This window comes from Loxodonta africana, chromosome Y, assembly GCF_030014295.1.
Source record: "Loxodonta africana isolate mLoxAfr1 chromosome Y, mLoxAfr1.hap2, whole genome shotgun sequence".
In the NCBI taxonomy this organism is placed as follows: Eukaryota; Metazoa; Chordata; class Mammalia; order Proboscidea; family Elephantidae; genus Loxodonta; species Loxodonta africana.
The window spans coordinates 8,454,924-8,481,571 of record NC_087370.1 but is presented as its reverse complement, the minus strand read 5'-3'; the positions used below and the strand labels follow the sequence as shown (position 1 = coordinate 8,481,571).

Below are 26,648 nucleotides of genomic sequence, written 5' to 3'. Positions count from 1 at the left end.
CCCTGTTTGGGGCTTTTTTTTAATATATACATATAATCTAGCTTTGTTTTTTTGGATTCCCTGTCTGGGTTGGCTTCTGGTTGCTGTGCCCTGTGTTCTAGTCTTGGGTTGATGCCTGGTATTATTGATTTTTAACCAAAGAACTCCCTTTAGTATTTCTTGTAGTTTTGGTTTGGTGTTTATGAATTCCCTCAACTTGTGTTTATCTGGAAATGTCTTAATTTCACCTTCATATTTAAGAGATGGTTTTGATGGATATATGATTCTTGGCAGGCAATTTTTTTCCTTCAATTTTTTAAATATGTCATCCCATTGCCTTCTTGCCTGCATGATTTCTGCTAAGTAGTCCCAGCTTATTCTTATTGGCTCTCCTTTGTAGGTGACTTTTCGTTTATCCCTCGCTGCTCTTATAATTCTCTCTTTGTCGTTGGTTTTGGCAACCTTGGTTATAATATGTCCTGGTGACTTTCTTTTAAGATCTACCTGATGTGGAGTTCGATGAGCATCTTGAATAGATATCTTCTCATCTTTCCCAATATCAGGGAAGTTTTCTGCCAACAAATCTTCAAGAATTTTCTCTGTATTTTCTGTGATCCCTCCCTGTTCTGGTACTCCAATCACTTGTAGGTTATTTCTCTTGATAGACTCCCACATGATTCTTAAGGTTTCTTCATTTTTTAAAATTCTTTTATCTGATTTTTCTTCAAATATATTAGTGCCAAGTGATTTACCTTTGAGTTCAGAAATTCTAGCTTCTACTTGCTCAATTCTGCTCCTCTGACTTTCTATTGAGTTATCTAACACTGTAATTTTATTGTTGATCTTCTGAATTTCTGATTGCTGTCTGTCTATGGATTTTCACAGGTTATTAAACTTTTCATTATGTTCCTGAATAATCTTTTTAATTTCTTCAGTTGCTTTATATGTGTGTTCCTTGGATTGTTCTGCGTATTGCCTCATTTCCTTCCTGATGTCTTGAAGGGTTCTGTATAATAAACTTTTGTGTTCTGCATCTGGTAATTCCAGGAATGCACTTTGATCTAGAAGATCCCTGGATTCTCTGTTTTGAGAGCCTGTTGAGGTGATCATGGTCTGTTTCTTTGTGTGACTTGATATTGACTGTTGTCTCCAAGCCATCTCTAAGTTATTGTGTTTAGTTTATGCTTACTTACTGTGTCATAGCTGCTTGCTTTGTTTTGTTTTGGTATACCCCTATGGGTGGCTTGAGTGAGCTAGCTTGATTATTTTTGCCTTTGGAGCTCTCGTGTCCTGTCCCCAGCTGCTTAGGGTTGTTATCAGGTATATCAGTCTAGGAGTCCATTCAGTTTTCTTGTAGGAATTCAGCTCAGGTTTTCAGGTAGGTGATATCAAGTGTGTGGTACAGGCTCTGTCGTATAGTCTTGGAGGGGCAGGGGTGATCGGCGTATATACCTGTATTTGATTGCAGCAGGGGTCACGCTCTGAACAAGGCAGGGGGCTGAGAACCAACCCCCAAGTGTCTCTGAGGAAAACATGTCTTTGTTCCCTAGGGCGTGGTGTTGGGTGGGTTCAGCAGAGTGACCACGGGCACCCAGAGTTTGTGGTTGTAAGGACTGGGAGGTACCAGTTATCTTTGGACCCCTATCGCCGGTGGCTGGGTGACCTGAGTGGAGCTACCAGTCCTTACGTCCCTGATGTGGGTAGGTGAGGACCTCATTTAATAGGCAAAGCAATGTCAAACATCAAGCACCCACCTCTCCACCACACAGCTGAAATGGTCGGAGTTTGCCAGCAAGGGCTCATTCTCCCGAAATACGCCCACACAGGTCCATGCAGAAGGGAAAGATGTTCAAGGTCCATGGATGGTTTATGCCTGGACAGGAGCCACTTCTGTCCTGAGCTCCCCCATTTAATGGAGCTAGCAAATTATCTTTTCCCCCCCAACTGCAAATTTTTTCCTTCCCCAAAGCCGAGAGGATGGTTCTAGGTGCTCACCCGAGTCTACCTCAGGCCCAGGGATTCAGCCACTGAAGCCAGCTTGAGGGTGGGGGAGGGCACAGTAAAATATACACAAGTACTTAGCTTTTGCCAAGAGCGCAGTTCTTCTCAGGTTCCAGAGGTCTGAGTAGGCTGTGCAGCTGGCTGCTTCTCCCAGAGGAAACTGTGGCCAAACACTAGTACCAGCCCCCCGCCACCACTGCCACTGCTCTGGAAATGGTGCCTGAGGGTTCCCCGCGACTCAGGTCCGGTAACTCCTCTCCACTTCTGAACAGCCTCTTCCTCCCGCTGCCAATCAGTTCATTGCCTAAGCTTGCCTTTGATGCTTAGGGCTCCCAGCTTGTCACAGATATACTCGTTTCCCTTGTTTTTTTTTTTGGGAGGTGGGGTCTTTGTTGTAAAGAGGGCTCGATGGAAGCATCTGTCTATTCTGCCATCTTGGCTCCACCCTCTGAATTTAAATTCTTTAGCAAACTTCTCAAAGTCTTCGCATCGCTTTGGAAAATCTTTTACAATGCTCTGTGACTCAGAGCAAGTCCAGCAAGTAAGAATGATACAGGAGAGTCTTCAGCATCACCAGGACAGGTATTAAAGGGTATAGTAAGCAGGGCCTTACAACCGTCTCATCCAGAAAGAAGGGCATTTCGGATAAGGTTTTATTAGAAAAGTAAGAGGGTAGGAAGGGGTACAAGGGAGTAACTGATGGCAGTAGTGCAGAGGAGACAAGAGTTAAATTTTGACACAGAAATTCCTATTCTGTTTAGTTAATTCGGAAACTGTGTCCTGAAGTTTTCTTACTGTGACATCTTTTGGAGTCCTCTAACTACCCATTAAAGTAGGCATCCCATCGGGGTTGTTTAATCTGGGAAATTTTATTTTCTTATTTGGTGAGCAGAAACACTAATTTACAAAGCTCAAAACAACCTTAGAGTGGCCACTGATTTTCTAGACTGTCTCTGGTAAGGTTAAGCCAGACAGAGAAGAATGCACATGTCAAAGGACCAAAGTGCTTATTTCTGTAGTGGACAAGAGGCCTAGAAGATGGCTCCAAACTGCCCCTTGAATTGGCATTCCCCATCTTCCAGAAGACAGTATACAGGCAAACTTTACTTTCAAGAACAGAAACTGATTTAACATGGAAACAAATCTAAAAATAAAACTCGCAGAGCAACCAATGCAAACAGTGGAGCTTGAATCCAAGAGATTATTTACCTTGTAATGACTCCCGAGAGCCCACAAAGATGGAGAGCACAAATGGCTTGGCTGGTACCAGAATCCCAGTCCTCAGGGGTTCTTGAAGGTAATGCACCATCGATATTTCACCATGTAACGCTGAACAAAATCTTTACTCTGTAAAAAGTAAAAATAGAATTTTATTGAGGAATATTACAGCCTGAGCTGGACAACACTAAGCGAAAGTACAAAGTGCTCTGCAAAGGCTAGGCAAAGGAGGTGTCGTATACATGGTCTGTAGAGTAGTAACCAATTCTTTCTTCATATCTGCTGGTCTTTACCACATGCCACATCCTTAGAACACTGTGTACAAACTTTTTTTTTTTCTAAGAACAATCTTGACATACTTTCTTGACATAATTTTCCCAGAATATTTTTGGTACATATTTTCTGACAACAATCATACCTCCTTCTGGCTCCCTGGTTTGCCCAAATACAGCCAGTGCTAACCCTCTGCTGACAGACCCTTCTACATGTCTCAAAAGTTTAAAGTCCTGCTAACACAAACAGCATTTCCTCTCCAATGTATGCACTATAGAGAAATTCATATAAATGTTCTCCCATGGACATGTATAAGAATGTACAAAGAAAAGCACTTTTTGAAACAGCTAAAAGAAAAAGTGTCCAGGCAAGTGTCCATCAAAAGTAGAATGGAATCCATGAAGCAATTAAAAAGAAAAATAAAAGATAAGAAAAAGCTAATGTCATTGAAGTCAGTTAAGCAAAAGAAGCTAGACAAAAATATCTACCATCCTTCTATCTATCATCTATTTATCTATCATCTATCTATCTATAGGTGTCAGCTGAGCTTTCAACTGAGCTTTTGGATTAAGACACTAGGAAAAAGGACATGGTAGTCTACTTCTGAAAAAATTAGCTAGTGAAAAACTTATGACTAACAGTGGAAAACTTCTGGCAGTAGCCAGAAGACAAATCCCTCAGGATGGAAGCTACTCAAAATAAAACTGAGGAAGAACTACCTCCTCAAAGTAAATGTAATTTTAATAACTTAGATGGAGTCCAGCTTTCAGGGCATTCATTAGCTGATGTGGCACAACTCAAAATGAGAAGAAACAGCTGCAAATATCCATTAATAATAGGAACATGGAATGTATGAAATATAAATGTAGCCAAATTGCAAATCATCAAAAAGAAAATGCATAAACATTGGTATCCTAGGCTTTAGTGAGCTGAAACAGACTGGTATTGGCCATTTTGAACCAGACAAACATATGGTCTACTTTGCTAGGAATGAAAAATTGAAGAGGAATGGTGTTGCACTCATCATCGAAAGCAACCTTTCTAGATCTATCCTAAAATGCCTGTCAGTGATATAGGGTAATATCCATACACCTAAAAGGAAGACTAGTTAATATGACTATTATTCAAATTTATGCACCAACCACCAAGGCCCAGGTGAAGAAACTGAAGATTTTTACCAACATCTTCAGTCTGAAATTGACAGAACATGCAATCAGGATGCATTGGCAATTACTGATGATTGGAATGTGAGAGCTGAAAACACAGAGGAAGGATTATTATTGGAAAAATATGGCCTTGGTGATAAAAATTAAGCCATATTTTTAAAAAATTGCATGAGAAAATTTTCCAAGACCAATGGCTTCTTCATTAAAATACTTTTTTCCAACAGCATAAACAGCAACTATATAGGTGGACCTCACTGAATGGAATTCACAGGAATCAAATCAACTATATCTGTGGAAAGAGATGATGGAAAAGCTCAATATCATCAGTCAGAACAAGGGCAGGAGCTGACTGTGGAACAGACCATCAATTGTTCATATGCAAGTTCAAGTAGAAGCAGAAGAAAATTAGAAGTCTACAGAAGCCAAGGTATGACCTGGAGTATATCCCACCTGAATTTAGAGACCATCTCAAGAATGAATTTGATGGGCTGGACATTAGTGCCTGAAGACCAGACGAGCTGTGGAATGATATCAAGGACATCATACATGAAGAAAGCAAGAGGTCATTGAAAGACAGGAAGGAAAGAAAAGACCAAGATGGATGTCAGAGGAGAATCTGAACCTCCCTCTTGAACGTCCACTAACTAAAGCAAAAGGAAGAAATGATGAAGTAAAAGAGCTAAACAGAAGATTTCAAAGGGCAGCTTTACAAAACAAATATAAGTATTATAATGACATGTGCAATGATCTGAAGTTAGAAAACCAAAAAGGAAGAACATGTTGGTCATTTCTCAAGTTGACAGAACTGAAGGAAAACTTCAATCCCTGAGTTGCAGCAGTGAAACATTCTGTAGACAAAATACTGAACGATGCAGGAAACATCAAAAGCTGTTGTTGTTGTCGTTAGGTGCCGTCGAGTCAGTTCCAACTCATAGCGACCCCATGCACAACAGAACGAAGCACTGCCCGGTCCTGCGCCATCCTTAAAGTCGTTGTTATGCTTGAGCTCATTGTTGCAGCCACTGTGTCAACCCACCTCATTGAGGGTCTTCTTCTTTTCCCCTGACCCTATACTCTGCCAAGGATGATATTCTTCTCCAGGGACTGATCCCTCCTGACAACATGTCCAAAGTATGTAAGCCACAGTCTTGCCATCCTTGCCTCTAAGGAGCATTCTGGCTGCACTTCTTCCAAGACAGATTTGTTCGTTCTTTTGGTAGTCCGTGGTATATTCAATATTCTTCGCCAACACCACAATTCAAAGGCATCAACTCTTCTTTGGTCATCCTTATTCATTGTCCAGCTTTCACATGCATATGAAGTGATTGAAAATACCATGGCTTGGGTCAGGTGCACCTTAGTCTTCAGGGCGACATCTTTGCTCTTCAACACTTTGAAGAGGTCCTTTGCAGCAGATTTGCCCAATGCAATGCGTCTTTTGATTTCTTGACTGCCGCTTCCACGGCTGTTGATTGTGGATGCAAGTAAAACGAAATCCTTCACAACATCAATCTTATCGCCATTTATCACGATGTTGCTCACTGGTCCAGTTGTGAGGCATTTTGTTTTCTTTATGTTGAGGTGTAATCCATACTGAAGGCTGTGGTCTTTGATCTTCGTTAGTAAGTGCTTCAAGTCCTCTTCACTTTCAGCAAGCCAGGTTGTGTCATCTGCATAACGCAAGTTGTTAACGAGTCTTCCTCCAATCTTCATGCCCTGTTCTTCTTCATATAGTCCAGCTTCTCCGATTATTTGTTCAGCATACAGATTAAATAGGTATGGTGAAAGAATACAACCCTGATGCACACCTGTCCTGACTTTAAACCAATCAGTGTCCCCTTGTTCTGTCCAAACAACTGCCTCTTAAACTATGTAAAGGTTCCTCATGAGCACAGTTAAGTGTTCTGGAATTCCCATTCTTTGCAGTGTTATCCATAGTTTGTTATCGTACAGTCGAATGCCTTTGCATAGTCAATAAAACACAGGTAAACATCCTCCTGGTATTCTCTGCTTTCAGCCAGGATCCATCTGACATCAGCAATGATATCCCTGGTCCCACGTCCTCTTCTGAAACCAGCCTGAATTTCTGGCAGTTCCCTGTCGATATACTGCTGCAGTCGTTTTTGAATGACCTTCAGGAAAATTTTGCTTGCATGTGATATTGACAACATTGTTCTATAATTTCCACATTCAGTTGGATCGCCTTTCTTGGGAATAGGCATAAATATGGGTCTCTTCCAGTCAGTTGGCCAGGAAGCTGTCTTCCATATTTATTCACATAGACGAGTGAGCACGGCATCTGTTTGTTGAAACATCTCAGTGAATATTCTATCAGTTCCTGGAGCCTTGTTTTTCGCCAATGCCTCCAGAGCAGCTGGCACTTCCTCCTTCAGTACCATTGGTTCCTGATCATATGCCACCTCTTGAAATGGTTGAATATCGACTAATTCTTTTTGGTATAATGACTCTGTGTATTCCTTCCATCTTCTTTTGATGCTTCCTGCGTTGTTTAATATTTTCCACATGGAATCCTTCACTATTGCAACTCGAGGCTTGAAATTTTTCTTCAGTTCTTTCAGCTTGAGAAACACTGAGCGTGTTCTTCCCTTTTGGTTTTCCATCTCCAGCTCTTTGCACATGTCATTATAATACTTTGTCTTCTCGAGGGCCCTTTGAAATCTTCTGTTCAGTTCTTTTACTTCATCAATTCTTCCTTTTGCTTTAGCTGCTTGACGTTCAAGAGCAAGTTTCAGAGTCTCCTCTGACATCCACCTTGGTCTTTTCTTTCTTTCCTGTCTTTTCAGTGACCTCTTGCTTTCTTCATGGATGATGTCCTTTATGTCATTCCACAACTCGTCTGGTCTTTGGTCACTAGTGTTCAATGCGTCAAATCTATCCTTGAGACCGTCTCTAAATTCAGGTGGGATACACTCAAGGTCATATTTTGGCTTTCGTGGACTTGCTCTGATTTTCTTCAGTTTCAGCTTGAACTTACATATGACCAATTGATGGTCTGTTCTACGGTCGGCCCCGGCCTTGTTCTCACTGATGATATTGAGCTTTTCCATCGTCTCTTTCCACAGATGCAGTCAATTTGATTTCTGTGTGTTCCATCTGGCGAGCTCCATGGGTATAGTCGCCGTTTATGTCAGTGAAAGAAGGTATTTGCAATGAAGAAGTCGTTGGTCTCGCAAAATTCTATCATTCAATCTCTGTCATTGTTTCTATCACCAAGGCCATATTTTCCAACTACTGATCCTTCTTCTTTGTTTCCAACTTTCGTTTTCCAATCGCGAGTAACTATCAATGCATCTTGATTGCATGTTTGATTAATTTCAGACTGCACCAGCTGATAGAAATCTTCTATTTCTTCATCTTTGGCCTTCATGGTTGGTACGTAAATTTGAATAATCGTCGTGTTAACTGCTCTTCCTTGTAGGCGTATGGATATTATCCTATCACTGACAGCGTTGTACTTCAGGATAGATCATGAAATGCTCTTTTTGACGATGAATGCAACACCATTCCTCTCCAAGTTGGTATTCCCAGCATAGTAGACTACATGATTGTCCAATTCAAAACGGCCAATACCAGTCCATTTCAGCTCACTGGTGCGTAAGATATCAATGTTTATGCATCCCATTTCCTTTTGACGATTTCCAATTTTCCTAGATTCATACCTTGCACATTCCAGGTTCTGATTATTAATGGATGTTTGCAGCTGTTTCTTCTCATTTTGAGTCATGCCACATCAGCAAATGAAGGTCCCAAAAGCTTTACTCTATCCACATCATTAAGGTCAACTCTACTTTGAGGAGGCAGCTCTTCCCCAGTCATATTTTGAGTGCCTTCCAACCTGGGGGGCTCATCTTCCAGCAGTATATCAGTCAATGTTCCATTACTGTTCATAACAACTTCACTGGCTAATTCTTTTCAGAAGTAGACTGCCAGGTCCTTCTTCCTAGTCTGTCTTAGTTTGGAAGCTCAGCTGAAACATGTCCTCCATGGATGACCCTGCTGGTATCTGATTACCAGTGGCATAGCTTCCAGCATCACAACAACACACAAGCCCCCACTGGTCAACGAACTGACAGGCACGTGGGGGATCAAAAGCTGATGGAAGGAATATACACAGTCACGACACGAAAAAAGTTGGTCGTTGTTCAATCATTTCAAGAAGTAGCATTATGATCAGTAACCAGTGGAACTGAAGGAAGAAGCCCGAGCTTCTTCACTGAATATCCAGGAATTGATCGACTACCAAATGAAATGTTTCAACACAAAAATGCAACACTGGAAGTGATCACTCATTTCTGCCAAGAAATTGGAAGTCAGCTACTTGGCCAACCACTGGAAGAAATCCATAATTATTCCTATTCCAAAGAAAGGTGATCCAACCAAATGCAGAAATTATCGACAAAGTCATTGATATCACACACAAGTAAAATTTTGCTGAAGATCAATCAAACGCAGTTGCAGCAGTGTATCAACAGGGAACTTCTAGGAATTCAAGCTGAATTCAGAAGAAAATGTGGAATGAGGGATGTCATTGCTGATGTTAGATGGATTCTGGCTGAAAGCAGAGAATACCAGAAAGACGTGTACCTGTGTTTTATTGAGTATATAAAGGCATTGGACTCTGCAGGTCATAAGAAATTATGAATAACATTGTGAAGAACAGGAATTTCAAAAACTTAATTGTGCTCATGAGGAAACTCTACATAGATCAACAGGCAGTTGTTTGAACAGAACGAGGGAATCCTGCATGGTTTAAAATCAGGAAAGGTGTGCATCAGGGTTGTAGCCTTTCACCATACCTATTTAATCTGTATGCTGAGACCCACAGAGCCAGAGACCTCAGTGCCTGTGTGCAGGAGGCTTCCTGGCAGAGTGGGGTGCCTCCGGGCACTCACTGGTGGAGCAACCGAGCTTTGGAACACTTGCCCTAGCATGGGAGATGCGGGTGCAAGGTCCCAGGTGCAAGAGGCCAAGAAACCAGGAAACAGAAGCTGAAGAGACGAGGAACACAGAAGCTGAGCAGTCTCAAAAGTATTGCCATGACCTCAGGGATTTCAAGGCATGGAGCCATGGCTTCTGTTGTTTCTAAGGGTGGAGTCACCACTCAGATGGACTAGGAGAATGGTGTGCCTAAAGCTGAGGGAACAGAGTTGCTGTCCCAGTGGGCCTGGAAATTGGATCTGAAGCCCAGAGCCGAGGAGCCTCCACTCAGAATCCCAAGAGTGAGGCCAATACCTAGAGTCTGCAGGGCAGTGTGATTGTATAAATTGCCTCAGAGAACACAGGATTATTTTCAAAGCCTTGAGGACTAATGCGTTCTGCTAACTTGCCCAGTGCCTGTTATCCCTCCTTTCCCTCCAATTCCTACCAATTGTAATAGAAATGTCTAGCTTGTGGCTGTTCAGCCATTGTACCCTTGGAAGCAGATAACTCGTATTCTAGATTTCACAGATAAAGAGGAATTTTTAGATTTTGGGATTGGAGTTAAGACTTTTGCTGTGATATGATAGAGTGAATATGTTTCACATGTTGCAAGGATGTGACTTTGGGGGGGGCCAAAGGGTGAAATGTCATGGATTGAACTATGTCCCCCCAGAAATGTGCATATCAATTTGGCTGGGCCATGATTCCAGGTATTGTGTGATTTTCCTCTATGTTGTAGATCCTGCTTCCATGTTGTTAATGAGGGAGGATGGGTGACAGTTGTGTTAGTGAGGCAGGACTTAAACTACAAGATTGAATTGTGTCTTGAGGCAATCTCTTGAGATATAAAAGAAAGAAGAGAGCAGAGACACAGGGGGATCTCATAACACTAAGAAAGCAGTGCCGGGAACACAGCATGTCCTTTGAACCTGGGGTTCCTGCGCCTGAGAAGCTCCTCAGCCAGGGGAAGATTGAGGGCAAGGACCTTCCTCCAGAGCCAACAGAGAGAGAACAGCTTCCCCTGGAGCCGAAGCCCTGATTTGGACATTTAGCCTACTGCACTCTGAAGAAATAAATTTCTCTTTCTTAAAGCCATCCACTTGTGGTATTTGTTACAGCAGCACTAGACGACTAAGACAATGAAGAATGGGGCATCAGGATTGGAGGAAGACTCATTAACAACCTGAGTTATGCGGATGACACACCTTGCTTGCTGAAAGTGAAGCGGACTTGAGGCACTTATTGATGAATATCCAGGACCATAGCCTTCAGTATGGATTATATCTCAAGCCAAAAAAAAAAAAAAAAAAAAACCAAATCCATTCCTGTCGAGTTGATTCCGACTTGTAGCAACCCAATACATAAAAAAAAAGAAAAAAGAAAAAAAAACCCTCACAACTGGACCAATAAGCAACATCATGATAAATGGGGAAAAGTTTGAAGTTGTTAAGGATTTCATTTTACTTGAATCCACAATCAACACTCATGGATGCAGGAGTCCAGAGACAAAAAGACACATTGCATTGGGCAAATCCGCTGCAAAAGAACTCTTTAAAGTGTTGAAAAGCAGAGATGTCACGCTAAGGTGTTCCGGTCCCAAGCCATGGTGTTTTCAATTGCCTCCTATGCCTGTGAAAGATGGAAGATGAATAAGTAATACCAAAGAAGAATTGATGCCTTTGAATTTTGGTGTTGGAGAACAATATTGAATATACCATGGTCTGCCATAAGAACAAACAAATCTGTTTGAAAGAGTGCAACCAGAATGCTCCTTAGAAGCAAAAATGGCAAGGCTACGTCTCACATACTTTGGACGTGTTATCAGTAGGGATCAATCTCTGGAGAAGGACATCATGCTTGGTAGAGGGTCAGTAAAAAAAGAGGAAGGCCCTCAACAAGATGGATTGACACAGTGGCTGCAACAATGGACTCAAGCATAGCAAACATCACAAGGAGGACACAGAACCAGGCCTTGTTCTGTTCTGTTGTACACAGGGTAGAAATGAGTCAGAACCGACTGGATGGTACATAAAAACAACAAGACCACATACGTAACACCCGTTGCCCTTGAGTCGATTTTTGACTCATAGCGACCATAGACTACAGAGTTGAACTACCTCATATGGTTTCCAAGGAATACCTGATGGATTTGAACTGCTGACCTTTTGTTTAGTAGCTGTCATGGATTAAATTGTGTCCCTCCAAAATATTTGTCAACTTAGCTGAGTCGTAATTCTCCGTATTGTGTGACTGTCTACCATCTTCTGTGATTTTCCACCATTTTATGTGATTTCCCTATATGCTGTAAATTCTATCACTATGATGTAATAAAATGCATTAGCGGCAGTTATATTGATGAGGTCTACAAGATTAGGTAGTATCTTAAGCCAATCTCTTTTGAGATACAAAAGAAAGAAGGCAGCAGAGAGACAGAGGAACCTCATACCATCAAGAAAACACCACCTGGAGCAGAGTGCAACCTTTGGACCTGAGCTTCCTGCACTGAGATGCTCCCAGACCAAGGGAAAACTGATGACAAGAACCTTCCTCCAGAGACAACCGAGAGAGAGAAAGCCATGAATGGGTATTGAATTTTGTCAAATGTCTTTCCTGCATCAGTTTATAAAATCGTGTGATTCTTGTCTTTTGTTTTATTTTATATGATGGATTACATTGTTTTTCTAATGTTGAACCATTGCTGCATACCTGGCATAAATCCACTTAGTCGTGGTGAATTATTTTTTTGATACGTTGTTGAATTCTATTGGCTAGCATTTTGTTTAGGATTTTTGCATCTAAGTTCATGAGGGATATAGGTCTGTAATTTTCTTTTTTTGTGTGATGTCTTTACCTGATTTTGGTATCAGGGATATGGTGACTTCACAGAATGAGTTAACAAGTATGCCATCCTTTTCTATGCTCTAAAATACCTTTAGTAGTAGTAGTGTTAACTCTTCTCTGAAATTTTGCTAGAACTCTCGGTGAAGCCGTTGGGACCAGGGATTTTTTTTTTTGTTTGGAGTTTTTTGATTACCTTTTCAAACTCTTCTTTTGTTATGGCTCTATTTAGTTGTTCTACCTCTGCTGGTGTTAGTTTAGGTAGGCAGTATGTTTCTAGGAATTCATCCATTTCTTCTAGGTTTTCAAATTTGTTACAGTAAAAGTTTTCATAGTAATCTGAGTCTTTTCATTTCGGTTGGGTCTGTTGTAATATCGTCCGTCTCATTTCTTATCCGGATTATTTGCTTCCTCTCCTGTTTTTCTTTTGTCATTTTGGCCAGTGGTTTATCCCTTTTGTTGATTTTTTTCAAAGAACCAGGTTTTGGTCTTGTTGATTCTTTCAATTGTTTTTCTGTTTTCTATTTCGTTTAGTTCTGCTCTGATTTTTATTATTTGTTTTATTCCGGCGTCTGAGGGTTTCTTTTGTTGCTCTCTTTCTATTAGTTCAAGATGTAGGGATAATCCTTTGATTTTGGCCCTTTCTTCTTTTTTGGATGTGTGCATTTATTGATATAAATTGACCTCTGAGTACTGCTTTCATTGTGTCCCAAACGTTCTGATAAAAAATGTTTTCATTCTCATTGGATTCTATGAATTTCTTTATTTCATCCTTAAAGTCTTCTATAACCTAGTTTTGTTTTTTGTTTTTTTGAGCAGGGTATTGTTCAGTTTCCAAGTGTTTGATTTCTTTTCCCTGCTTTTTCTGTTACTGATTTCTACTTTTATGCCCTTATGTGGCAGAGAAGATGCTTTGTAATATTTCAATGTTTTGGATTCTGTTAAGGCTTGCTTTGTGACCTAATATGTGGCCTGATCTAGAAAATGCTTCATGCATGTTAGGAAAGAAAGGATACTTGGCTGCTGTTGGGTGGAATGTTCTGTATATGTCTATGAGGTCAAGTTGGTTGGTTGTGGGATTAACTCTTCTGTGTCTTTATCGAGCTTCTTTCTGGATGTCCTGTCCTTCACTGAAAGTGGTGTGTTGGAGTTGTCTATAATTGTGGAGTTGTTTATCTCATTTTTCAATGGTGTTAGAGTTTGTTTTATGTATCTTGCAGGCCTGTCATTGGGTGCATAAATATTTAATATGGTTATAGCCTCCTGGTATATTGTCCCTTTAATGATTATATAGTGTCCTTCCTTATCCTTTGTGGTGGATTTAACTTTAAAGTCTAATTTGTCAGAAATTAATATGGCCACTCCTGCTCTTTTTGGATTGTTCTTTGTTCAGTACATGTTTTTCCATCCTTTGAGTTTTAGTTTGTTTGTGTCTCTAAGTCTAAGGTGTGTGTCTGGTAGGCAGCATATAGACGATCGTGTTTTTTATGCATTCTGCCACTGTCCGTCCCTTGATTGGTGCATTTAGTCAGTGCATTTACATTCAGCATAATTACGGATAGGTATGAATTTAATGCCGTCATTTTGATGCCTTTTGTGTGTGTGCTGTTCACAGTTTCTTTTTCCCACTTAATTATTTGTGCCGAGTAGTTTATATATGGTTTTTTCCTCTTTCTCGTTTTTGTTGATTTTATATCTTCTGAGTCTCTATTTTTTTCTTGTGTTTTATTTTGATGAGTAGAATAGTTAGTCTCCTTTGTGGTTACCTTAACACTTACCCCTATTTCAGAAGAGGTTATGTTTCATAGTGTCCTTGCAGAGTTAATTATTTGAGAAACGAGGAAAATCTACATAAACTTGCCACTAGAGGACAGAGTACCATTAGCTGCTTAGCTGAATTCAAATCCTAATATTTGATTCTGGTAGTTCTAAATTGATTAGAACATACAAAATTAAACATATTGCTAAGGTTCATTGTTTTCAAGATGCCTGAAATGAACTGTTTCTATTATAAAGTAAATTTTAAGAGGGTCTGTATGCTGGAATATTAAATGCTTTTGTAAAATTTCAAGATTAATTTCAGACAGAAAAGCCAACACAAGGACAAAAAAATTGCCTTTCATTCTTAAATTCACATTTTAAACCACCCAGATACATGAACCCTTTTGCTTTCCACTTTTAAATACTGTTTGGACATATTCTTGTTGTTTATGAAAGATAAAGTAATCTAATATTGTACCGCATGTAATACGCATGAACCATGCTGAAATGTAAGACGATGGGAAAGGGTTATAAAAACATTCTGGGCTATCTCAGAATGTTAGGTACACCATAATAAATGACATTTAAACACATTTTCAATCAGACAGTTGCATTCTTAAGAGGGAGTGTTTGTGGAAAGTTTAATTTGCCATGAATTCTTGTATTTTTAACACATTTTTATTCAAACACCCGTACAGCTTCTAAAAATCAATTAACAAGACAATGGGGCACCAGTGGGAGGTACAAATTATATAAAGTGTTGAAATGTAGCCCACAGCTTTATGCAATATACTTGTACTGGTTCCGATTCTCCTTATCTCTTTCCATGTAGTCTCTGTCAATTAAGGACTCTATCCTCCTCTTCAGATCACCAGGCTACAAAATAAATTAATAGGGTTAAGAAAAAGTAATTGAAAATATTTATTTACCTTCCTTCCCTTAAATATATAAAACAAAATTTACAAAAAATATGTATCACATTTCATCTACATAGTTTTCAAAACTAAATTTATATCTTGCCTAAAACAGATTATCGATACAAAAATCTAACCTGCGTAAGAAAGATGCATACCATAAACGAAGACAATAAAAAAGTAAAGCCAAAATGCTTGTCGGCTGCATTTTGGAAACAAATCATACTTCAAATTTTTCATCTAACTTTGTAGAGGAAAAAAAAATCATATTCCCAACACTGCTAGACTATAGATTAGGCTCTGCAATGGTGGGTAGCTACTGAAAACTTGGGCATGGTTATTTCAACAGGGAACACGCTCCGTCAGAAAGTACAGACTGACCTCCCTATGAAGGTACATATAGGGAAAATAAGTCCCTGATTTAGAAAAACATGAGAAAGCATCCAGTCAAGACACGTGGAGGAATTCAGAAAAAGGTAAAGAATAAATGTGTTTAGTCCCAAGCAGAAACAAACAGCTGTTGAAGTTATATGAATAATGACAATGATAATCACAGTGGCAGCTAACATTTATGCAGCACTTGCCATATTTTGGGCACTATTCCAAATACTTCATATTAATGAACTCTATTATTCTAGTCAGTTTAGGATAATTTATTATTTAGTTAACATTATATTTTCCACGAGGTAATTGAGACAGGACAAGTTCCACAAAGTTGTCCAAACTAACAGAAACGAAGAACGGTCAAAATCGTAGCTGCCTGAGTCTCTATGTGTATCTTTCCAACCAAAAACATGCAGTCTAGAAACCTATGTCTTTTACAGAATTTACGTTTTAACAATTATTTAGATTATATAAAACTATAAAAATTCACTGTATTTTAAAAAGATAAAGTGTCACAACAAGAGAAAAAGTATTGCTAAATCAACTTGGAGCTTCGAAAAAGTATTACGGAAAAATATAGAATCCAAAAGCCCAAGTTAAAAGAACCAAACAAAAATTATTCCAGTCAGGATTTCAAAAAGATCTTCCACGGAGAGCGAATATGACAAAAGATCCATCGCGCAACCTGCTAGACCCTAAAATTCCAATACTCTACTGGCCAGTCTCAAAATATAAAAAGGCTTAAAAGGATGATCATAGTGACAACCAAGCCACTTTGCTGAGAACTGTGAAGCATTTAAATACAAACAGTGTAAATAAAGAGAGCCATTGAGCCTCTTCAGGGAAGGAAATCCACAATGGCACATCCAGAAGTTTGAAAACTAAGTCATCACGGTTTTCCCTTTTTTTTTAAATTGTTCTTGCTATCTCCTTAGAAGCTATTAGATTCACTATGTCTGCATATCAAACTTGTACAGCAATAAAAATTCAGCCATGTACAGCACAACAAGTAGAGGAAATCCTGTGCTTTACCCAGACCAATAACCATACTGACATACATTTTGTCATCCTAGGTAACGGCCGAAATTTTCATTGCATGTTATGTATAAATGTGATTCTTCCTTAAATATGACTCCATTACCACTAAGGTTTTGGTAGTTACGTTTACCTTTAATGTGAATTTTAGCTGGTTATATAATTCCCAAAGAAGTACACTGTGGTTAAGTGTTTTCCTTATCTTCACAATTCGAGCGATTGCAGCATCAGCCTGGTATTGTCTACCTTGGAAAACGCTCTCTTTGGTAACAGTTTTTTTCTCTACCTAACAACATTTATTGGAAAGAAATAAAATATGAACATGTAAAGTTTCAGTAATACCTAAATTTTTGCAGAAATTAAATAACTTGAATGTATATAGGATCATATTTTTGAAGAAATAGCTAAGTAACAATAGCATATATAACAAGATAGTTAATTTTATGTGTCATGTTGGCCAGGATAAGGTGGCCAGTTGTGTGGTCTCACACTAGTCTAGATGCTACAATGAAGTATTTCCATGTTCCTGACATTTAAATCAGTCGGCCCTAGGTAAAGCAGATTACCCCCATAATGCGGGCGGGCCTTAAGAGCAAAACTGGAAGTTTCCTGGGGGAGGAGTCTTCTCCCTGACTACAAGGAAACAATCTTCCAGAATTGCTCTCACTCCTCGCCACTTGAAATACCAGCTTAGGAATCAAGGTGACCAGAATTTCCAGCTTTCACACCAGGGCGATCCCCAAATCAGTACGAGCCTAAGTAAGTGTCAAAGCAATGTCCCAACACAGGGCCAGAGTGCAAAGACTACTAGAGGCGTTTTGGGTTTTTCTCTCTCTGTTCTCTTTCTTCTTCCTCCTCTAGCATTAATCTCTGTAAAAACACTAGCCGAAAAGCTTCTTGGATGTGTAGATTTGTATCTGTGATCAAATTTGAGAAGTTTCCACCGTTTTATCTTTTGTTTTTTATTGTGGTAAATATATATGTAACAGGACAGACTTCAGCATCCACACAGTCCAGGACGACTGTCTTAGGAAAAAAAGGAATGGGAGGTCACTAAACAAATGAGTAACTATACCCTTCAAAAACTAAAAGCAAAAGAGCAAAACAAACAAAAAACCAGCAAATCCTGGGCGAGGAGAAGAATCTGAATTCCACAGGTAGCATGTTTGAGTATTTAAATGTCCTGGTTTCAACAAAAAAAAAAACTAAAAGGAATACGAAGAACCAGAAAAAGATGGTCTACACAAAAGAGTAAAATAAAGCATCAGAAGCCATCTCACTGGGAGTTCAGTTAATGAAATAACTAGATAAAGACTTTAAAAAAATGGTATTAAATATGCTCTGAAGACGCATTGGAAAATACAAACCGGAAAAAAAAAACACATGAAATCAGGAAAAGATACAGTAACAAAATGAGAATATCAGTAAAGATATATAAATTCCAGAAAGAAACCAAACACAAACACTGATGCTGAAAAGTACGATAACTGAAATAATGAATTCACCAGAAGGGTAAAGCAGGAGAAATGAGCTGGCAAATGAAACAACGGGCAAATGTGATGATAAAAAATTGAAACTATCAACCACAGAGTTAAAAAAAAAAAAAAAACAAAACTGGTACACAGAAAAGTATAAAACACTGTTTACAATTCTGGGGCAAAAACAAAAAAGAGTGAAGAGACCCCACTGTACTCCTGGAGCACTTTCACAACAGCGTATGCGTTATGGCAGTTCCCTAAGGAACACAGAAAAGGGGGCAGAACACTTGAAGAAATACTGGCCAAAATGTAATTAATGTCACTGAATTATACATGCGAAAAATGTTGAAATGGCACCACAATAAAAAACAAAAGATAAAATGGTAGAAGCTTCTCAAATTTGATCACAGATACAAATCTACACATCCAAGAAGCTCAAGCAGGATAAACCAAAAGAGAAGCACAGCAAGAGATTCCAATCAAACTCTCAAACAAAAGGGAAGAGGGAATGCTGAAAGCAGCAAGAGAGAAGCCAGATGTCCCATACAGGGGATCCTCAATAAAATTAAATGCCAGTTTGTCCTCAGAAATCATGGATGACAGAAGGCAGTGTAAGATGATGTATTTAAAGTGATGAAAGAAAAAAAAAATCCAAAATTCTATATCTGACAAAACTGCCCTTGAAAAATGAGGGTGGAATTAAGGCATTCCCAGATAAAGAAAGCTGAGAATGTTCATTAATATCACACGTGTCTACAAGAAAGGACACAAGATGGTAACTCGATGAAGAAAGACACATCCGCAGTAAAAATAATTTCATGGGTAAATATACAGGGGAGTTTTAGGGTAATTTTGTATCATGATTCTACTAGGTATGTCACATATGATTTAAGAGGGAAATGTAAAAAAAGAATTGTACATTTATTATTAGGCACACAATAAAATTATTACAGTATAAAGGTGGGGGAGGCGAAGTATAGGAACACTTTATGTATTATCAAACCTAAGTTTTGTATCAGTTTAAATCAGATTTTAAGGTGCTAAATTGTAGCACCCATGGTAATCATAAAGAAAATATCTGAAAAGTACACACAGAAAAGTGAGAATAAAAATGGATCAGAACGAAAATATCAACTAAACACAAAAGCAGGCAGTACTGGAAAACATGAAGGAGCAAAGACATATAAGACAAGAAAAAACAAAGGTCAAAAAATTTCCCTACTCTCCCGAACAAGACAAGGCAAGGATGCCTGCTTTCAAAACCAATATTTCACATTGTACTGGAAGTTCTAGCCAGAGCAATTAGGTGAGACGTAGAAATGAAAAGAAACAGGAAAGGAAAAAGTAAATCTAACTGCTTTTAAAAATACCATAATCATACATATACATACATATGCACATACATACATGCTCACTCCTCACTTATCAGCTGTGTCATCACCCAACATTTTACATTTATGACAATAGTAAAAAAATCTACTATCCGACTATTTTGCACATTAACCATGGACATCTGGTTGTAAGAAACGCCAAAGTGTCAGGTGACAGTAATGCTGGCTGTGGGTCATGATTCTCAGCGGTTTGGCAGTTAGGTAACGATGGATTTTGACAACTATGTAATAATGTAGTCACCCTCCACTTTGTGACCTGATGTGTCTGTCCTCCATTTTTGGATAACGCTTATTTTAGCCTAACAACCTGGTCTTTTGAACCTAATCCTGTTGATGAGTGAGGAATGGGTTTACATATATCCGTGCACGCATGTGTGTGCATATATATCCTTTGGATGCATATACACATATATACTACACGCACACACACACACACACACACACACACACACACACACTGATGCATGGGAGAAAGATGTGGCAGCTGGGTAAGTTCTGCTCTGTCCTGTAGGGTTACTAGGAGTCAGAATCAACTTGACAGCAGTGAGTTGGTTTTTCTTGGATATATATGCATATATATTCCCAAATACTCCAAAAGAAAGTACTAGAGCTCATAAATAAATTCAGCAAAGCGGCAGGGTACGAGATGAACTCATATAAATTAGTTGTGTCTTTATACACCAGCAAGGAACACTATGGAATTATTAAGAAAACAATTCCATTGATAATAGTATCTAAAAATATCATACCAAGAGATAAATCAAGCAGGGAGGTAACAGGCTTGTACCGTGAAAACTATAAAGCACTGTCTAGATTTCTGGGAATATGGTGGCATCAGAAGATCTAAGATTCTCTCTCTCCCCACAAGAATGTCAATAAATTCAGACAGAACCCTATAATCAGCCGTCTAAGAATTCTGAAATGGGGGATGAATAACAGCAGCAGGGAAGTGCAAACTGAATAAAGACAAGGACGAAGCATGTGGTAGGAAAAGTGCTCCACAGCTACACCCTTTCTCCCCTGCCCCTCAACCTGCAGTAGAGATATGGCTCCAGAGGCCCAGCAGTCACTCCACACCACCAGGCAATGCATGCACCTCCTATGTACTGTGTAGGGTCCTTGATCTCTGGCTACATAACCAAGAGTCCACATCTCCTAGGCAGACTGGAGGGTCCTTTCCTTCCCCTCAGGGTCATGGGACAAGGGTGGCTCTAGTTGCCTGGCAGTTGCTCTGCTCCACCAGATATTCTGTACACTTGCATGAGCCTCTTACCTCTGGATCCAAAATTAATAGCACACAGCTCCCTGGGGGACAATTTAGGGGACCCTAACCCTCCCTTCAGAAACCCTGGTGGCATAGTGGTTAAGTGCTATACTGCTAACCAAGAGGTTGGTAGTTCGAAGCCACCAGGCGCCCCTTGAAAACTCTATGGGGCAGTTCTGCTCTGTCCTGTAGCATTGCTATCAGTCGGAATCGACTTGACGGCAATGGGTTTGGGAACTCTTCCTTCTGGTACAGAACACAAGTAGCAGCAGCCATAGCCCTGTGTTGACCCATGACTCTCCCATGCATGGGTAAGGACTGATCTCTTGCCCCAGAATAAATTTGACAAATCTTTTAGGTGGACTTTTCAGGAAGTATGTTCAAACTGGTCTAGAGCTAATTAGAAGGACAGCAACCGTGTGGTTTCACAGCCCTCACAGGGCAGGCAAGGGAGTGGTGACCAAGGACCGAGAACTATACTTGCCTGACAACAGCGCCTCAGTGTTAACTTTCTGAAGGCTCCAGGTGTTATGAAAGGAGTCCTCACAAAGCAGGGGAGAGAGATATAATCCTAAGAATAAAGGCTATGCCCTGATAAGTGTAGATTTAGTAGTGTGAGTTTTTGATCTGGATGGGAGCCTCTGAAAAACCAAAACTTTGGTCTGGCCTGATCTGGATATGCCACAGTGAGTGAAAAGAAACCAATAATCAAAGTCTGAAGACAGTGCCTCCCAAAGAATTCATTGCAGAAAATTGCAACGTTGAAATAACTGCATCTTCCAGGGAATGGAGAAAACTAACACCTTGTAAAATTCCACTGTCCAGGATCCAAAAAAAAAAATCACAAGGCAAGAAAAGAAATTGAAAATGATGGTCCACTCAAGGCAACAATGCAAAGAAAGAGGAACCGTATTCATGACCCAGTGCCGTTGGGTCGATTACGACTCATAGTGACCCTGTAGGACAGAGTAGAACTGCCACGTAGAGTTTCCAAGAAGCGCCTGGTGGATCCGAAGTGCTGACCCTTTGGTTAGCAGCCGTGGGACTTAACCACTACTCCACCAGGGTTTCCTCGTATTTATGAAAGAATAGAACAAAACACTATTAAAATAACCCAAACAAAAGTACTGGAGATGAAAGACACAAGATCTGAAATAAAAACCTCCTTGCCACTTACAGGAAGATGGTGACATGAGCAGGTTTAAGTTCCAGACCCTCCTAACAAGCTCACGAAGAAATACAACAAAACTTCTGTGCTCGATACAGCTGGACCCTGAACATTTGGGTAGAGGACACCTGCAAAGACCTGCAGAGATGCCCAAGTTAATGACGAGAACTATATGGTAGGAGAATCATGTTTTTCACACGGTCCCTGGCCCTCCACCTTCCAGTACTTTGAACATGCAAAGGTCTGAAGACAGCCATGCAAACTGGCAACTCTGGCAGAGCCCACATGTCCAGAGAACACCCGGCTTGCCAATACACAGAAAAAGGCTCCAAGCTCCAGCCAAAATTATCAGAACAGATTGTCCTGGTAGACAGTTCAGGGTACATCTGACAATATCCCACCCCAGCACCTCCAACAGAGGGAGGCTGCAATCCGCTTGGCAAATGCGATGCCTGAGAAGGAGAAATAAGCCCAACATCTAGTAAACGAGGGAGGACACTTCAGGCAGGGTTGAGAAAATGTCACAGACACCCAGCCCTGTGAACTATTTCAGTCTGGGATCCCTGTTCAGTTATGGATGTGTGCAACAGGCTATAAAATGCAGCAAAGAAAGGAGAAGAGAGACAGCCAAAGTGCGAAGGCTGTACTTTCTGGAGGGCATATAAACTAGTGCGTGTTCCCAGTTCTCTTTAGCAACCATGAAAAGTCAGAAACCTAGCCTGGACTTGCTGAAGGGAGCTACTAAAAAAGGGAGGGAGAGTAACAAGAAAAGTTTGAAGGCTCTGGCCTCCGAAGGGTCTCTTACAGAAAGCAATGCTGATGAAAACACCAAACACTGGGGAGAACTGAGAAAGCTAACATCTGGAAAAATTCTAATACCCTAGTTTCAACAAAACATTAGAAGACATACTAAAAGAATGGAAATGATGGTTCACCCAAATTAGCAAGATAAACGGAGAGACACTGCATCTACGGAAGCTCAAATAATGAATGCAACGGAAGAATATAACACAACAATGTTGAACAAGCTCAAAGAATTAAAAGAACACATAGTCACGAACTAGAGGAAATCAGGACAATGATGCATGAATGAAAATTTAAATAGACAGACACTACGAAAAGAAACCAGATGGAAATACTAAAGTGAAAGAGACAATAACCAAAACGAGAAACACAATGGAAGATGTGGAAAACAGAGTTGAGCACGGACAGAAAGAATCAGTGAAGTAGAAGGTAAGGTAACTGAGGCTGAAGAGCAACCAGAGAGAAGGCTTATGAATAACTGAACATAGTTTAAAGGAATTATGTAATAACAAATCAACCAACACACACATGAGAACTGCAGAAGGAGACGAGAGAAGTAGAGAACGGAGACAGCATCTGAAGACATAACGGCAAAAACTTACCAAATCTAATGAAGGACATAAACCTAGACATCCAAGAAGCTCAATGGATTCCAAGTAGGATAAACCCAAAGAGATCAATACATTATAACCACATTCTCGAAAACTAAAGATAAAGACTCCTAAAAGTGCCAAGAGAAAATGGGTTAGCCACATACAAAGAAATACCACAGGATCAAGTGTCAATTTCCCTCAGAAACCGTGGAGGCCAGTAGGTAATGAAATTACGTATTTAAAGTGCTGAAAGAAAAGAACCTTCACCAAGAAGATTATATCCAGCAAAACTGTCCTTCAAGAATGATGGTGAAATTAAGATGACGTCCTATTGGTCTCTTAAGCTCTGGCCAGTTTTCTTCATTCTTTTCTCCTTCTGCTTCTCAGACTGGGCAATCACATCAGTTGATTTAACATTTTGGACTAGTAGTTCCAATGCCTGGGCTTACTCATAGACAATTTTTATTAATTTTCTTTTCCTGTGAATTGCCCATACTTTTGTTTCTTTGCATACATTGTATTTTTGTTGTTGTTATTGGCAACCGGTTGCTTTGATTACTATAGTGGGGTAATGCTGAAAATCAGGTTCTACCTCTTCCCTGGAGTTTGCTGTTAATTCTTATTGAGGGTGTGGCTGTTTGTTTGCTTAGTATCTTTTCTCAGCTGTTTTGTAAAGTCGGTAATCTTTGTCACGTGTGACCATGGAAGTATCTGTAAGTGGTCCTTACTGGTCTGCTACTGTTTTATTTATTTTGTTCTTAAAAATATACACAGCAAGGAGGCGGGGCCAAGACGGATGACTAGGTAGAAGCTACCACGGATCCCTCTTGCAACAAAGACTCGGGAAACCAAGTGAATTGATCACATACATGACAATCTATGAACCTGGACCATCAAACGCAGAACTAAGGAGTTGACCTGAGTGACAGGGGAGCGAAAACCCATGCCCTGAAGCAGTGACTACTTCTGGAACCGGCATCCCGTGCCACAGCCTTAAGCCCTCGTGGTTCCCTGGTGCCCAAGTGGTGGGGCTGATTGCAGCTTACTGAGATGGGGTAAGCACAGGACGCAGCCCTATTCCCTAACCCCCTGGAGTAACCTCGGTAGAGACTCAGCCAGCACAGGCAGGCTGCACACTGACACGACTGACAAGAAAATGAGCAACCAAAGGGAAGTAGCGACTGTTTTTGGAGCCTGGAGCCAGCATCCCAGTCAGAAAACCTTGGTGCCAGGCTTTGGGCTAAGTGCAGAGGAGTTGAGAACGGCTTCCTGAGATGGCACAAGCACAGGACACAGCCCTATCCCTCTAAAGCAACCTTGGGGGAAACCCAGCCAGCTTACGCAGGCTGCACAACAACGTGGCTGACAGGAGGAGAAATCATGGGGAAGCAGCAACTGGTTTTGGAGCCTGGAGTGCAGCGTCCCAGCCAGTACACCTTGGACCCAGGCTTTGGACTAGGAGCGGAGGAGCTGATCATGGCTTCCTGAGATGGCGCAAGCACGGTACACAGGCCTGATCCTCGGGGGCAATCTCGACCCAGCTAGTGCACACTGGCTACCTGCCCCTCTGGAATCTCAGATAAAACAGTCATCACCAAGCAAGATAAATAACTTTGTCTATATTGCTATGCACTACTCTCTCCTATCTATCTGATCCCTCCTCTCCCTGCCCCAAGCAACTTCATTAAGATTGGAATTTCCTGGGTCAGGGAGTTAAGTGCTCTGCGGCAGTTTTTTTTGTTTTTTTCCCTAATCCATTCTCCTGGCCTAAGAAAAGCAGCAATTAACAACTCAGGGAGGGAAATCCGTCCCTGACTTCCCTTAACTGGAATAAAAATACAGAACCGGCTCCAGCCAAGCATAAGAGATCCACAGTCTTTGGCTTTCATCCCTACAGAAAACAAGGTGCTATGATAATGCAAAGGCAATTCTGATAGAGATCTGACTATAATTGTTTTAGTGGAGCAGTGGAAAGACAAGTTTTGGAGGTCTTGTATCTCTCTACTTATTAAACAGAGCCCTCACTGATCCACAGCGGGGAACTGAGGACTGAAGCTTCACCCAAACCATCTAGCCACCTGCGAAAGGGGTCTGAGGAGAGTGACGCCTACAAATCTTTAGAGGTAAAAGCATTGGGTGCCTAAGGTATAGCAGCAGAGCCCGCCCACCAACGTGCTCTAGGAATAGAGACACACCTACCTCACGGGCACATGGGGGAAGGTTGTCAGCATCCTGCCCTCCTTGGAGTGTGACCCCCTGTTGCTACTGGAATCTGGTGCTCACAACTACCACCACTACTCCTCTAAGTTAATAGGTGACGGTCTACACCACACACTTGGTGACCCAAAATCAGAACACCTAAGCTGATTCAAGAATAGTGAATCGACTCTTAAGCTTATATATCTGGTAACAGCTCAAACCAGCTGGTGATAGAACATAAGTGATTCAAAGGCTACAACATCAAGACAGCGCAATCTAGTAGCCCATCTGGGTATGTTAAAACAAAACAAAACAAGAAGATAAGACTCAGTGAGCAAATATAAAATAAATCATTACAATATCTTACAGATGGCTCGGAGAAAGCAGTCGATATCAAATCACATAAATAAGCAGACCATGATAGCTTCTACAAATCCTCAAATTAAAGAATCAAAATCTTTCCAAAATGAAGATACAGTCCTGGAATTGCCAGATGCATAATACAAGAAACTAATATACAGAATGCTTCAAGACATCAGGGATGACCTCAGAAATGAAAGAAGGCAATCTACAGAAAAAGCCAAGGAACACACTGATAAAACAGTTCAAGAAATCAAAAAGATTATTCAAGAACATATTGGAAAAATTAATAAGCTGCAAGAATCCATAGAGAGACAGCATTCAGAAATCCAAAAGATTAACAGTAAAATTACAGAATTAGACAACTCAACAGGAAGTCAGAGGAGCAGAATCGAGGAATTGGAATGCAGAGTGGGGGAGATGGAGGATAAGGCAATTGTTACCGATATAGTTGAAGAAAAATCAGATGAAAGAATTTTAAAAAATGAAAAACCCTAAGAATCATGTGGGACTTTACTGAGAAGAATAACTTGCATGTGATTGGAGTTCCAGAACAGAGAGGGATAACAGAAAATACAGAGAGAATAGTTGAAGATATGTTGGCAGAAAACTTCCCTGGCATTGTGAAAGATGAAAGGATATCTATCCAAGATGCTCAGTGAACCCCATTCAAGACTGATCCAAAAAGAAAATCACCAAGGCATATTATCATCAAACTTGCCAAAACCAAAGATAAACAGAAAATTTTAAGAGCAAGCAGGGATAAAAGAAAAATCACCTACAAAGGAGAATCAATAAGTTCAGACTACTTGGAAGAAACCAGGCAGGCAAGATTGCAATGGGATAACATATACGGAGCAGTGAAGGAGAAAATCTGCCAG

The 26,648-nt window shown here is 40.3% G+C and overlaps 1 pseudogene; it reads right to left on the bottom strand.

Moving 5' to 3' along the window:
• Positions 1-14,953: 14,953 nt before the first annotated feature.
• LOC135229017 (cullin-4B-like) overlaps positions 14,954-26,648 on the bottom strand; it is a 145,814-nt pseudogene continuing 134,119 nt past the window's right edge.